The following is a 16,833-nucleotide window of genomic DNA, read 5'->3' as shown; positions in this document are numbered from 1 at the left end:
CAATTACAAAGGAGAAAAGCTACCAGAGAGGAGAAATAAGAAAAGAGTACTCACACTGATTTGTTCGTTCCCTGATAGCTCAGTTAGTAAAGAATCTGTCTGCATGCAGGAGATCCCGGTTCATTTCTTGGATCTAGAAGACGCTTTGGAGAAGAGATAGGCTACTCACTCCAGTATTCTTGGGCTGCCCTTGTGGCTCAGCTGGTAAAGAAACTGCCTGCAATGCTGGAGACCTGGGTTTGATTCCTAGGCTGGGAAGATCCCCTAGAGAAGGGAACAGCTACCCACTCCAATATTCTGGCCTAGAGAATTCTCTGGACTATATAGTCCATGGGGTTGCAAAGAGTTGGACATCACTGAGCAATTTTCACTTCACTCTCTTAGGTTCAAAAGATCATTCAACTGAAAGCCAGTGAACTAAAATGCAACTCATTTTGTTTGTAGTTAATCATTGGTCTAGATAGATGAGGCCTTATGTAATAATGAGTGAAATTTATTGAGATGTAGCAAAGTAACCGATGATGGTGGTAAAGGAGCCTCCAGTAAGATAGAAAAGAAACAATTATAAAATTGTTGGTCATGGTGGTGTTGCTCAATCACTAAATCACATTCGACTCTTTGCCCCTGCATGGACTATAGCATACCAGGCTTTTCTGTTCTCTACTATTTCCTGGTATTTGCTCAAATTTATGTCCATTGAGTTCATAATGTTATATAACCATCTCTCCCTTTGTTGCCCCCTTCTCCTCTGGCCCTCAATCTTTCCCAGCATCAGTGTATGTCTGTTAGTCACTCTCATTTATGTCCAACTCTTGTTACCCCATGCACTGTAGCCCACCAGGCTTCTCTGTCCATGGGATTCTCCAGGCCAGAATGCTGGAGTGGATTACCATTCCCTTCTCCAGAGGATCTTCTTGACCCAGGGATCAAACCCTGGTCTCCTGCATTGCAGGCAGATTCTTTACTGTTTGAGCTACAGGGAAGTACTAGCATCAGGGTCTTTTCCAATGAGTCAGCTCTTCACATCAAGTGACCAAAGTACTTACTGGAGGTTCAGCTTCAGCATATAAGTGGCAAAAATATTTCTGAGTGGAAAATTTTTTAATTTTTTAGATGAAGAGTTCTTCTAAAGTAAGACTTTATCTTGACTAATGACAGCTCCTCCTTCCCCCAAGGCAGAACTTGAACCGGAGACTTAAGTTAGCTTATTTCCAAAGCAGTATTAAGGAGTGAGTGATATAGAGAGGAAAAATAAAAAGACCAATTCAAGAATTAGTTAAGGAGGGTGGTTTATGAAGTTGGTCACCGATTTGACAACTGATGTTTAATCCTGTGTGACATTCTGTGGAGTCTTTGTAAAAGACTATTGCAACTATGTATAGGGATTGGGTTATTAAAGAGGAACTCTTATCCACTGTCCAGCATCCATCATTGGTCAAGCATGGGTTCACCTGTGAATGGCAGTTGTGTCCCTTGGAAAGTTCTAAGACTGGATTGAAGAGGCACTGTGACCATATGCTGGTAGAGTGAACCTGTGAGGTAGGTAAAATCTGCTCTGAATCAATCAATTTGACATAGGCAGTTGGGGCTAGAAGGATCTAAGGGATCTACATGCATGCATACTAAGTCGCTTCAGTCATATCCGACTCTTTGAGATCTCATGTACTGTGTAGCCTGCCCGTCTCCTCTGTCCATGGGATTCTCCAGGCAAGAATACTGAAGTGAGTTGCATGCCCTCTTCTAGGGGATTTTCCTGACCTAGATTTGAACCCATGTCTCTTAATGTCTTCTGCATTGGCAGGCAGGTTCTACAGGAGGAGGCTAATACAATTCCTATCATTACTAGGGGAAAATGTCGACCTATAAGAATGAGGAATATATCCTATAAGTCTTCAGTGAAGGAGGAGATTTTCTTCAGTCAATTCAAAATTTGTTTCCTTCAGATTCTCAAATACAATAAATATTATAAGAATGAGAAGAGTTTTATTTTGCTTTATTTGTAAACCATTATTACCCAGTAATTTTATTCTCAGTAAATGAGTAAAGATTGTTTTTGTTGTAGTTGATGTTTTTGTTGTTGTCCTAAAAATGATAATAGAAAGACATACTTGTAGATGAAAGGACTCAGGTAGCATTAGAGTTCTATATTTCTGGAACAAGTAATTATCTAAAGTTACTTTCCAGGCAAGAAGGGTAGAATACAAAACGGCGCTAGAACAGTGTTGAAGAGAAGATATGACAGAACAGGAAGTAAACACTAAGAGGAGACAATGACCTCTATATAGTCTCATCTACTCATTTTATCTACATAGAGTACTACATTCCCTCTCCTTATTTTCTATCACAGCCAAACCATTCATTTCTTTCCTAAAGCTTACTATTTTAAAATATTTATGTGTATAATAGATGCATTCTTCTTAGTCTCCACTAAATTGCAAGGGCCGCAGCACCAAAAATATATCTTTCTTCACCATTCTACAGTCAAGAGCATATTCATTGTGTAAAATGGTACATTTTTACTGGATTAATTAATGTATTAATTTCCAGTTAATGGCAGGGGAGAGTGAAATTGTCCTCCCAAAGAGCATAAATAAATGTTCCATAAGCTCAAAGAGTCTTTGAAGTTGCTTGATTTGTTTTAGAAATTCAAGCACATTTTGAATTTTATTACCCACTCTATTCATGTTTCTACTGATTAATCAAAATAATGGTTTAATTTGCTTATCTGGAATAACATTCTTGCTTTAGTGAGATTGCAAATGTTTACTAATTAACAGTTCAGTCCCTCCAGTGCTGCATGTCTCTTTAGAAAAAAATAATAAAAATCTAATGCAATATAAAAAAATATTTTACTAGATAAATTCACACTTTTGAATAACAGACATGTTTTTAACTTTTAAACAACTTTTTGAAATTTGATAAATCAGGATTTAAATGTTCCTCTTCTCTTTTCCTGCAGAGTGTGATAAGGTCTACACTCTCATACCTGAGTATCATGAACTCCTAATCACTTGCTTGACCATAAAGCAATTTAAAATATATGTTTCAGGTTTTGTCAATATGTAAAAGAGCCTTGTCATTTTGAATTTTTATGTTTGTGACAAGGTGTGTGAGAGTCACTTAGCTTCTGGCTGGAGAGCATTTTTCTCATTCTTTCCTGGGCATAAGTGAGTAGCATTAGTAAAATCTGACTTAAATTCTGAATTTTAGCATATTTCCACATTCTGCTCTTCAAAGTGTGCAGCAATTAAAACACACACACGTACTTATTAAACACTCAATTATCCAAATTATAAATTATTAATTACAGTGAAGAGAACCGAACAGCTTTAACTATAGATGTACCTTGCCATTCTTATTTAACATACTCTACCTTCCTCACACACATGTGTGCTGACAAAGGAATTCAAGCAAGGCACCTTTTCTACTTGACACCCTCCATGATAATAAGAGCTTAGTCATATTAATCTGCTTTTCTAATTTCTTTTATCACCTTACTCCCCTAAAAAAAGGGGGAATTCTTATTCTCTTGGATTCTGTTCTCAGTGGTTCTAAGTTTAAGACCTTACCTTCAAATCTAAAATGGGAAAAGTCACTTAAAGTAGTTCTCTTAAGTGGATTTTCATAATAATATTTTGACAAAATGAAAACAAAACCCCCAGGGGATTCTTTCCATTTTTTCCTAATGAAAGTCAGTTTATCAAGACTTGTTTTTCATTGACTTATTTCAATTTTTGGAGAAGGCAATGGCACCCCGCTCCAGTACTCTTGCCTGGAAAATCCCATGGACGGAGGAGCCTGGTAGGCTGCAGTCCATGGGGTCGCTAAGAGTCCAATACGACTGAGTGACTTCACTTTCACTTTTCACTTTCATGCATTGGAGAAGGAAATGGCAACCCACTCCAGTGTTCTTGCCTGGAGAAGAATCCCAGGGACGTCGTAGCCTGGTGGGCTGCTGTCTATGGGGTCGCACAGAGTCGGACATGACTGAAGCGACATAGCAGCAGCATTTCAATTTTATGAATTTTTTAAGAACATACTTATCTAATATTTAAATCAAGACCATCACCTTTGTCAAGAAGAAAATAATATTTTATTATGATAATTAACATGCTTTATTATATCTTGCTGAATAATAAAAATTTTCTTGTAATTCAATTATTAAAATTTAATACAATTACATTTCACTTTCATTATCTCACTGTAAAATATTAAAGAGTAGTAACATTTGTACATATAGCATTATGCATTGTATGTAATAATATTTTCTTCTTGGTATAATCAGTTTATCATAATTTGCAATTTTATTTTTTCATCTGTTTTTCTACAACCAACTTGTGTGACATGACTTTTAACATCAATAAATTAACATATCTCAAAACATATAAAAATGTTTCCTTAAGAGTTACATACAATCACTAAATATTTCTAAGTATTCCTCTCTGTGTGTGTTTCTTACTTCCCATCCCTGTAAAAATAATCTTTTTTGAGAAATATTCTCAGATACTAAACAAATATATAGATAATTCCTTGATGATTGATAACTGAAAGTCTACTAGAAAAATACTTAAAGGATATTTAGAATCTTTTAAAGTAGGTTGTCTAGTAATTCAATTTGCAATCTTACTCCATATGCATATGGTAAGTGGTATCTTATGAGAAGATCTTGTCTTGAATCTATTTGTAATTTTATTATATAACTTCATGATTTATGTATTCTGTGTCTTGAAGTAATTTATATAGAGAAAAAAACTGGTTCTCTCCAAACTAATTACAAACTAATCACCATACAAGCAAAACCCTAAATCCAATGGTGTAAAATGGGCCTAAATTATACCACTAGATAGTGTTCACATAATGGGCCTTCATTTTGGTTATCTAAAAGCAAATATTAACCTTTGACAACTTAAATATTGGAATTTAATGACAGGATACAATATTATTTAAAGATAGATACATGTGGTTCCAGCAGACCATTGTGTAAAGATTATTAACTTTAGGTAACCTAAGTGCAAATAGGTGTAAAAAGACCCAGTAACTGATCTACCTGCACAAATGTAGTCAGTGACTAAACAGAACCAAGATACATGTAGTTCTGACTCCATAGCCCATTTCTCTATTTAGACATGATGAGTGTTTCAGCAACTGTATGACATCATCAGTTGTCTAAATGAGAACTATGTTACATGCAAAATGGTTGACAACTACACATTTTCAATACTAGCTTCCAAAATGAGAAAAAACACAAATATGGATTTTAAATTAGAGCAATAATTTTAAATACTCAAAAAATATACATTTGAAGGGAAAGTAACATATCTTGTGGGGAGATAATTTTTTGTATGCAGTGAAGAATAGATTGAGGCATTTAATGTCCAGACTTTCAGTTCTACCACCAGTACAATGATAAAGGGAAAAAATCAAAATATAGAAAGCAATTTACTGAAGGTGGTAACCCCACTTTGAAAATGTGGAAAATCATTTTTAATTTGTTATTTAATTAATTTCTACACTGTAGGAGGTCCAGGAGAACCTCATTAATTATCACTCCTCACTAACAAATTCTAATTAGAGTTTCATTTATAGTCATATTCTTCAAATGGGAATAAAAATATCTTTTTTTTTTTTTTGCTATTGCTAGACTGGAGAACTTGTTTCCCAAGTAAGGATGAAAACTACATTAAAAAAATTCCATAATGAAGTAAAATAATCTCTTCACTCACCTCCATCTCTTATATGAATATTTATTTGGAGAATACGCCCCAGTGGTGTGTGGATATGCGGTGGGAGTGAGTAAACAAGGAAAAGAGAATTCCTGCTTCATAACCTTATTTATCAGAAAAATGAATGGCTTGCATCCACCAGGATGTTCACTATAAACTTGGTAGCAATAGCTAGAGCTGTACATTTTCAGAATGGGTGTTACCAGATCTCATGAAATAGGTGCCTTGGAGGAGAATTGTTTCAAATGGTGAGCTGAGGGGCCTGAACTATGAAATGTGCCCAATGTAACCAAATTTGTTGCTGAAAATTCGGTTAACATCAACTGAATTCACACAATAACCTGAAGAAGAAATTTTTAGGTTTGATTGGTCATAGAATGAGGAACCTCAATTTTATCAATCATTTGCCTTTTTTTATTTAATAAAAAATACAGCAAACACTTGACTGCTATTAAGCAAAGGACAGAATTTACACCAGCTCTATAAGCTAGGTTTTACTAGGCTCATCTAGTTCTTGATTGGAAATCCAAACTTTGGAGCCATTAACTTACTTATTCAAATTCTTTAGAGTAATTTAGATAAATGAAGCTTTTATTATAACCCAAGCCTACTAAATTTAAGAATCATGATTTTTATCATCATGTAATATCATTCTTGAATTTGCAATCATACTTAAATACCTTGAGAGTTTTCTTCAAATGCATTATTCAAAGTAATAAGGGAGAGTTTCATACATACTCAATTTCATGCTAAAAATCTAAAGGATATAGCATTACAATTTCTCTAAGTCCTGAACTAAATGTCAGCAGAACATCCTGTAAGACTGAGTTGCTTAAATTATTAACACTTCAGAGGATCATTTCATTAAAATATGATACTCAAAATAGAGTATCATTATGTTTTTCACCTGCTGTTAGGAGCTATGGAGTTCCTTGCCTGTGGATTTGTATCACACTACCATTAGTTTTACTAAAATCGGAAAGAAAATGTAAGTCCTATTTTAATATCCTAACTCTTTATCACATGACTATAACATAGCACTAGTAAGAGTTTGTAGAATTAATGTATGCTTCCAGGAATGAATGAATTATAATTATAATATTATTAATTATAATTAATTATGAGTAGTCAGCTTAGAAATGAGTCAATTTAGGAAACATTATATATACAGATGATTGTATTTTGAAACACTATGTGAACATATTTTGCATGCAATTCCAAAATGACAAATTAGATTTTAACAGACAATTATGAAACAGAACTTGAGTAATCAAAATGGTCAGTTTTTAAAAAGTACACAAAAGGATATGTATAAAATATGGTTAGTATATTACAAGCTGAGTCATAGCATTTTATATTCTCACATTATGAACTTTATCATATTTCTTATTATACTACAAGTGAAAAGTGAAGTGGAAATGTTAGTCATTCAGTCATGTCCAATTCATTGTGTCCCATGGACTGTAGCCCACCACGCTCCTCTGTCCATGGAATTCTCCAGGCCAGAATACTGGAGTGGGTAGTCATTCCCTTTTCCAGGGGATCTTTCCTGACCCAGGTATCAAACCTGGGTCTCTTGCATTACAGGTAGATTTTTTACCATCTGAGCCATCAGGAAGGCCCAAGGATTAGCATAATTATTAATTTTGTCTATTTACTCTCTAAAGTATTAAACAAACTTTTTAAAAGAGAGTTTATTCCAATGCTACTTAACCTACTACAGAGCACAGAAAATAAAGGAAAACTTCCAAATTAGTTTTATAATGAAACCATAACATCCTTTAAGAAAATTATCAAGAATTACACCAAAAAGAAAACCATATACCATGCTTATTTATGAATATAACTTCAGAAATATTAAATGAAAAATAAAAAATAAAATTCAATAGAATATTGAAAAAGTAAAAAAAAAATTAATCCGTGATTAAATGGAGTTTTCACTACCCCAGAAATCCAAGCATTTCACTAGCACCAACTGTTTTAATATAATCAATCATAATAATATGAGCAAAATCACATGATAATAATTTATAATTTTATAAATAAAAATGAAAAAAAATTCTATTTGTGGTAAAGAACACTAAATCAAATAATAATTGATAGGATGATATGCATTCACCCACAGATGTTTATCTAATGAAGAAACATGAAAAGATTTCCTGCTAAAATTAAGCATATACGGTTTTCTGTTTCACTAGTATGTTATGTAAGAAACATTTGGTCAATGCAATCAGAGAAGAGAAAAAATAGAATTTGAGAGGAAGAAATTAAACATATAGATGATATGATAGCTTAAATAAGCCAATGAAAAACAGGAAAACTTATTAAAGTAATAACAAGGAAATGTACATAAAACCAATAGTTTACAAATAGGCAAATAATGCCTATCATAAAAGATAAAAATATAGGTAAAACTCTCATTTACAGTAAAAAACAGCAATTTAAAAAGCTGACTGGAAGTAAAATTAGAAATAAATCAATTTAAAGTAGATGTTAACATTTATAAAATTTCCCTGAACCAAAAATGATTTGAAAAAAGTGAAAAAAAAATCTGTTTTAATAGGAGAGACCAATGTAATAGGCTTTATGTTTTTATAGGTTAATTTATAAATTTAATACAATTTCAAATAAAGTGCTGCCATTTCCATTTTTATGGTTATTAAAATCAATTACAAAGTTTATTTAGAACAACAAACATGCCTGATGAGCAATGAGAGGGAATTACTTCTTTAAGGTATCAAATGTAGTATTTAGCCTCTACAATTTAAAAACAGAATAGGAAATCCCAGGAAGAACAAGATTGTTTTATATAACAGTTTATAAGTATGTATCAGTTCATAAATAATGTAAAGTGACACAGCAGTGATTTCCACTCTAACATATGAAGATCCTCATTATGATGGTTCCCACCCTCATAATGAGAAAAAAATTTTAAAAATCTCTGAAAAACTAAAAAAATCAGCAATACAGGTATATCAGAGAATTGAGGTCACAAAGCAAATTGTCACTCAGGAAACTAGGGGAAAAGGCAAATACAGAGAATCATGATTTACCAGGAGCAGAAGCCACTGAAGACATGACTGACAGAAGCCCTAAGAGTTTCTGATGAACTGCTGCAGACCAAGTGTGGAACAGACTGGAAGTTAGATTCCTACAGGCCCAGTATAAGGGCAGCCCCCACAGTTTCGTTAGTTTTACTTTGGGGAACACTACCAGGTTCTTATTGCAAAGATTAGAACATCCCCTTTCCTCAACACTTATTCCTCAAATATTCAAGCAAATAAAGGGGAAAAGCAACCATTTTGAAAATCCTCTGGGAAAAGTAATTTTTTTAAAATTCATCATACCCAACTACACATAAGACACTTAAAAATAAGCAATAAGGAAATAAACAATCCACATGAAATGCACAAAATATCTGAACAGAAAGACTACTAAAGAATACATACAGATGGCAAGTACAATTATGAAGTGATGGTAAACATTTGTCATTAAGAAAGTGCGCATTGGAACTGCTGATTTTCAGTCCTGCATGTTGCGGGCTTTAAAGTTTGTCCTAATAAGAAATAAAAGGCTGAACAAGGTGAAAAATCAACTCTTCTTAGATGTCAGAGAAGTGAGGTCACAGAGCAAACTGCTTCCCTAGAAGGTGGAGAGGCAAACAGGTAGATACAGAGAATCATAGCTTTCCAGAGCGGAAGTAAGAAGCAGAGGTCTCTGCCAGAATCTATATTAGGGCAGGAAAGTCTGAACTGTGGGGATCTGTGAGATCAAGTCTGTGAGTTTAAAACTCCAACAGGAGCCCCACACTTTAGTGAACTTTATTTCCTGGAGATCTGCCAGATTCCTATGGTGAATATCAGAGAAATATTCTCTTTGGCGTCCTACAGGAAGACGGGGAAAATAACAACTATGAAATATGTTGGAGCATTCCATTCTTCTTAGCAAGGCCTACCCTCAAAAGGAACTATTTCACCACAGCCTGTTGGGATTTAGTCAGAGCCTCACTGACTAGGGCAAGGGAAACATCCAAAACCAGCACTTCCTGTCCAACTTTCAGCAAAATATTGCAATGCATAATAAAGGACAAGAACAGTTTGAAGATTCAAAACAAGAATGAGGACTAGACTCAGGCATAGCAGGAATATTGGGATTATAAGACTGTGAATTTAAAACAATTTTGGTTAAAATGTTAAGGACTCTAATAGAAAAAAAAATAGACAATATGCAAAAACATAGTGGATAGGATAATCTAAACAGGAGATGGAAAGAATAAGAAAGAAATTGATAGAGATCAAAAACACTAGACAATCTTGCCTTGTTCCTGATCTTAGAAGATATGTGTTCCGTTTTTCCCCCTTGAAAATAATGCTTGCTGTGAGTTTGGTGTATGTAGTCTTTATTATGTTGAGGTCGGTTCTTTCTATGCCAATTTTCTGGAGGGTGTTTTGTTTTTTTTTTTTTTTAATCATGAATGGGTGTTGAATTTTACTGAAAGCTTTCTCTGCATCTATTGAGATGATCATATGGTTTTCATCATTCAGTTTGTTAATATGACATAGTATATCACATTGATTGTTTTGTGTATACTGAAGAATCCTTGAATCCCTTTAATAAACCACACTTGATCATGGTGCACGATTCTTGCAGAGTGTTGTTGGATTCTATCTGCTAGAATTTTGTTGAGGATTTTTGCATCTATGTTCATCAGTGATATGGGCCTGTAGCTTTACTTTTTTGTGATACCATTGTATAGTTTTGGTGTCAGGGTGAGGGAGGCCTTGCAGAATAAGTTAGGGCGTTTTGTTTCCTCTACCATTTTTGGAACAGTTTGAACAAGATAGTTGTTAGCTTTTCTCTGAACTTTAGATAGAATTCTGTGAAGTCATTGGTCCTGGGCTTTTGTTTGTTGGAAGATTTTTTATCACAGTTTCAATTTCAGTGCTTGTGATTAGTCTGTTCATATTTCCTACTTCTTCCTGATTCAGTCTTGGAAGGTCGTACTTTTCTAAGAATTTGTCCATTTCTTCCAGGCTGTCCATTTTATCAGCATATAATTGCTCATTGTTGTTCAGCTGCTGGGTTGTGTCCGACTCTTTGTGACCTCATGGATTGCAGCATGCCAGGCTTCTCTGTTCTTCACCATCTCCCAGAACTTGCTCAAAGTCATGTCCATTGAGTCGGTGATGCCAACCATCTTATCCTCTGTTATTCCTTTCTCTCCTGCCTCGATGTTTCCCAGCATCAGGGTCTTTTTTAATGAGTCAGCTCTTCACATCAGGTGGCCAAAGTATTGAAGCTTCACCTTCAGCATCAGTCCTTCCAATGAATATTCAGGATTGATTCTCTTTAGGACTGACTGGTTTGATCTCCTTGCAGTCCAAGGGACTGTCAAGAGTCTTCTCCAGCACCACAGTTCAAAGGCATCAATTCTTCAGTGCTCAGCCTTCCTTATGGTCCAACTCACACATCCATATATGTGTCATATATTAATGTATATATATATATATGTATATATATATGGAATGTAGAAGTATGGTACTGATGAACCTAGTATAGAATGGACTTATGGACACAGTAGAAGGTGAGGGTGTGACAAATTGAGAAAGTGGCTCTGACATTTATACCTGATCATGTGTAAAATATATAGTTAGTGGGAAGTTGCTGAATAACACCAGGAACACAGCCTGGCACTCTGTTGTGATTTAGAGGAGTGGGATGTGGGGAGGCTCAGGAGACTCAGGAGGGAAGGAATAAATATATACATATATATATGTAATTATATATATATATGTATGTATACACACACATACAACACACATATAATTATGACTAATTTGTGTTGCTTTGTGGAAGAAACAACACAAAACTGTAAAACAATTTTCTACCAATTAAAACATAAATAAAATTTAAAAAATACTAAATAGAAATGGGAAATGTCTGTGATGCACTTACTAGTAGATTGAGCACAGCTGAGGAAAGAATCTCTGAGTCTGAACATATGTCAAGAGAAACTTCCAAATCTGACAGCCAACAGAAGAGAGACTGAAAAAAAAAAAAGGAATAAAATATCTAAGAAATGTGGAGTAACAATAAAAACTGTAACATAACATATAAGGTAACATACATATAATGGGGATATCAGACAGGAAAGGAAGAGAGAAAGGAACAGAAGCAATATTTGAAGCAATAATGATGGAGAATTTCCCTAAATTAATATCAGACACCAAACCACAGATGCATGAAGCTCAAGGACATCAGGCAAAGATAAATGCCAAGACAAAACAAATTGAAACAACTCCAAAATAAAAGAAAACAACTGCACCTAAACATGTCATATTCAAACTGTAAAAAATCAGATATAAAGTCTTGAGAGAAACTGAAAATTCAACAATTTGTTTCTGCCACTTATTAAAATCCAAAAATCCTTGACAATACCAGATTCTAGCAAGAATGTAAAAACAACAGGAACATTCATTAACTGCTGGTAGGAATGCTAAGTAGAGCAGCCACTTTGCAAGACTTTTTGATATTTTATTACAAAGCTAAACAGAGTCTTGCCAAGTATGATCTAGTTAAGCTCCTCAGTGTTTACTGAAGTGAATTGAAAACTAATATTCACACAAAAATCTGCATGTGAATATTGACAATAGTTTTACGCATAGTTGCCAAAATGATAGCAGTCAACAAGTCTCTCAATTGATGAATGGATAAACAAAATGCTGTGTTTGTATCCATACAATGGAATATCATTCAGTAATAAAAAGAAATGAACTAGCCAGCCATGACAAGATAGGAAGTACATATCTAAGTGAAAGAAGCTATTACACATTGCTAAGTGAAATAAGCAATTTTAAAAAGGTTACTTACTGTATACTTTTAACTGTGCCACATATATGAGAAGACAAAACTATGAGGATGATAAAAATACCGTGATTTCCAGGGTTTGAGTAAGCGGAAGAGCTAAGTGAAGCACAAAGAAATTTTGGAACAGTGAAACTATTCTATTTTTAGAGAAATCAGAAATGTGATTTGTGGTTTGTGATTGCTTCCCGGGGAAAAAAAAATACCCCCTAAAAGGAACATAAAGAAATGCTTTTAGCTATTGCTGAAGTGGTAACCATATTGCAATATATAAATACATCGAATCAACATATTATACAACTTAAGCTTACATAATTTTATGTGTCAGTTATTTCTAAATTCAGTTCAGTCACCCAGTCATCCTGTCTGACTCTTTGCGACCCTGTGGACTGTAGCATGCTGGGTTTACCTGTCCAAAACAAACAAACAAACAATTACCTAAAACCATCTAATATACTATTGAGAATAAAAAGAAATTCTCTGGGGTAAATAAAATCTTGTAAGTTTTAATTGATAAATAAGCAGATTTAAAAATTATGTATATGCAAAAACTCTTCAAATGTACACATAAGATCCATGAAATTTACTACATGTAAATTATATTACAAATTTTTAAAAATGAGAAAGAAAAAGAAAAGAGAGACTTGAGGGTCGTATTTACACAGGTATCACTTAGTTTTGCCCTCAAACTGATAAAAAAGAAATTAAAAACAGGTTTATAATGTGTAATTGTGAACAATGTCTCTATATTTTCTGATACTGAAAAGGTTTTTTTTATGTGATAATTTTATTAAGGGTATATTTCATGTTTTTAAAAGAAACTATATTTTATAGATACATATGCTGGTATGTTTAAACTAAAATGATTCTCTAATTTCTATCTGTTTCACATTAATTTATACTAGGTAGAGAAGGGAAATTGGGTGAGGATGTGTGTAAAAGTAGGCTGAAAATGCACTGACAATTATTGATAGATGATTATAATATCCTTTCTACATTGTATTTACTTAAAGCTTTATCTGAAAAATTAAAAATGTTTCCTGGTTTGGAATATTAATTATATTGTAAATATAAACTTAATACTTTATATTTAACCATCCTACAGTCAACAAACGTTAATAGTTGAGAAAATATAGCTCACTACCTACATCCTTTGTTTTGAATACTTCTGATCACTGCAGTTAGACTTATGATCCTTGATACTCTCACTCCTATCCAATCGAAGGCCAATACTAGCCTTACATAAGGACAACAAATCCTTATCCTCATAGATATTTTGCAAGGTAAATATGGACATCACTATTTACCAGTGAAGCAACTGCAGTTTAAAGCCTTCCCAAGTTTCTGCACTTATCTGCATTGGATCTTTAATTAAAATATGCAGACAACTGACTACGAAGGCAGTTCAACTTCAAAATAACAATGTATTGTGGCTCTTTGTATTGTGGCCTCTTATATTTTAACTGCATTCCTTCAATTCTCCATAAACTAATGCATGCGTGCTGAGTTGCATCTGACTCTTTGCAACCCCATGGACTGTAGTCCACCAGGTTCCTCTGTCCCCGGAATTTCCCAGGCAAGAATACAGGAGTGGGTTGCCATTTCCTTCTCCAGGGGATCTCAGCCCTGGGATTGAGCCCACATCTCCTGCTTAGCAGCTGGATTCTTTATCACTGAGCCACCAGAGAGCAGAGACTTCCTTTATTACTTAACAGCTAAACAATAATGACTGCGTTACTTAATATCTTAGATTTCATCCTTACATGGTAATTTAATTTACTTTTTGTTGTTCAACTAATCTTCCTTTAACTTGTGCTTAGCTGGCTTTTTCCTCAATAGTACTTTTAGTGATCTTATTTCTCAATCTTACACCAACTTGGAATTCCATACATCAGTAGGCCATGACTTTCTTTTCATGTTTGAATTTTTAACAGCTGTTTGACTCTGTTTTTCCCATTCAGTACTTTTCTGGGTGATCTCTTTTGAAATCTATAAATCTATGATTCCAACAAGTGGGTGCTTAATAAAGGACTATTAATAATATACACACAAATACTACTGTGAGTATCTTAACAGATGTTGTTTACATCCACCATTTTATTTTTAGGAAAACCAAGAAATCATCATTTTAATTATAATGCTAAAATAAATGCAAACCACACATCTTCTGGGAGATATAAATGCAACTGTTTTGCTTTAATTAGATATGGCAAAAGACCTTTAGTATGAAGTATCTATATTTAGAAGGTTAATTATCAATTTATAAAATGACCTTGAAAAAGATGTGCCTGACTCTAGACCACAGACAGATGGACTTTTATGGATTTTAAAGAGCAGCTTAATTGTGCTAATAAACTCTAATATGAAACAAAATGGGTTAGGTGAAATTCTTTAGTATCACTAATTATGCATATGCTAGAGATATTAAAATTGCCATCAGACCAAGACAATTTCATTCATTTTGTCAAATTTCTGATAATGCTTATACTCTATTTTACGCCATTGCTTCCATTTAGAATTAGCTACTATACTTATAATCTATTAATGTCAAATTCAAAGATACACGCTGAACTTCAAGAGGCAATAGATAAGACTCGTTAACAGCTGAAAGTCTGGAGTAAGGGAGATTAGATTGATGGTTCTCAGTCCAGTTCAGTTCAGTTGCTCAGTCGCGTCCGACTCTTTACAACCCCATGAACTGCAGCATGCCAGGCCTCCCTGTTAATCACCAACTCCCAGATTCTCAAAATGGGGCAAACCTTTTCTCCTGGAGGGCTTTTGCAATATCTGGAGATATTTTTGGATGTCACAATTGAGTGGGAAGGTAGTTGCTACTGGCATCTAATAAGTAGTGCTCAGGAATCCTGTAATGCATAGCACAATTTCCGCCAGGAATTGTCTCGCCCCGCCCTGGTTGCTCCAATGGTAAAGAATCTGCCTGCAATGCGGGAGACCCAGGTTTGAGCCCTAGATTAGGAAGAAACCCTAGAGAAGGGAACGACTACCCACTCCAGTATTCTTGCCTGAAGAATTTCATGGACAGAGGAGCCTGGCGAGTTACAGTTCATGGAATCACAAAGATTCAGTCATGACTGAGTGACTAACACTTTCACTTTCAAAATGTCATTAATGTCAAGGATTACAAATCTTGGCAAGTGTTATTGTGTGTTCTGTATTCTGCCATGTAGTATCATTGCTACTCAATTCCCTTAAAACTGAGTTTCCTAATCTGTGAAATGTGATCAAAGTAATAAATATTTAGGTCTTTCCAGGTGACTCAGTGGTAAAGAATCCACCTGCCAATGCAGAAGACAGGGGTTTAATCCCCCATCCAGGAAGATTCCCAAATGCTGTGGAGCAATTAAGTCTGTGCATCACAACTATTGAGCTTGTGCTCTAGAGCCCGGGAGCTGCAACTGCTGAGTCCCATGTGCCACAACTACTGAAGCCCACACACCCGAGAGTCTGGGCTTTGCCGTAAGAGAAGCCACTGCAATGAGAAGCCTGTGCGTAACAACTAGAAAGTGGCCCCTGCTCGCCACAGCTAGACTAAAGCTCATAGAGCAATGAAGACCCAACACAGCCAAAAATAAATAAATAAAAATTTTAAAAAATAAAGGGTAATTGCAAAGATTAAAGAATACCTCTGAAAAATGGCAGCTTAGTTCTTATACACAAAAAAGAGCTCAAATAATGTCTACTATTTGTCTTCTTCCCCAGATGTTTTACTTCACTAGTATAACTTGCTATAAGTAAGACTTTCACACTGTCCACAGTCACACAAAGAAAAAAACATGGGTATTATTTTCATCATTTACTTCTTAAGTATCTCATAAATAAATCTCATTATGTTAATTCTCTGCTGCTTTTTGAATCCACCATTTCTTTTCATCCATATTCCCACTTTCCTCATTAAGAGTCTGAATTTTTTCTTATTCAGGATCATTGCAAATTTACCTATTTCTAGTCCCTTTTATCTCAATAGCAATGTCGTTACTAGTCTTACAAGGAGTCTGGGAAAAGCTCAGCTCAAATAAGATATGTGTTGGGTGGAGATTTTTACCATTCCACTAAATGAGAAGGAAGGAAATTAATCTGAATTTTGGAAACATGTGTCTTCAATGCTGAAAAATCTTCAAAATCTAGCTAAACAACTATGTGACTTCTAACTTCAGTGTAGAACATAAAAAGCTTAAAACAGCATTATTCTTACTCTGAATAACAACAAAAGCAAACCAACACCCCA

The 16,833-nt window shown here is 34.5% G+C and overlaps 1 long non-coding RNA gene across 2 annotated transcripts in view; it reads right to left on the bottom strand.

Annotated features, from left to right (window-relative positions):
* The window catches only part of LOC133046711 (uncharacterized), a 29,587-nt gene extending 16,905 nt beyond the window's left edge, over nucleotides 1-12,682 (bottom strand). For both annotated transcript variants that reach the window (XR_009690548.1, XR_009690547.1), the window contains exons 1-2: nucleotides 12,594-12,682; nucleotides 11,679-11,768 (exon numbers count right to left, since the gene is read on the bottom strand). This is a non-coding gene — a long non-coding RNA (uncharacterized LOC133046711). The remainder of the gene's footprint in view (nucleotides 1-11,678; nucleotides 11,769-12,593) is intronic.
* Nucleotides 12,683-16,833: the final 4,151 nt, after the last annotated feature.

Source organism: Dama dama, chromosome 25 (genome assembly GCF_033118175.1).
Source record: "Dama dama isolate Ldn47 chromosome 25, ASM3311817v1, whole genome shotgun sequence".
NCBI lineage: Eukaryota > Metazoa > Chordata > Mammalia > Artiodactyla > Cervidae > Dama > Dama dama.
The sequence above is the reverse complement of the archived record's forward strand: the minus strand, read 5'-3'. Positions and strand labels throughout refer to the sequence as shown.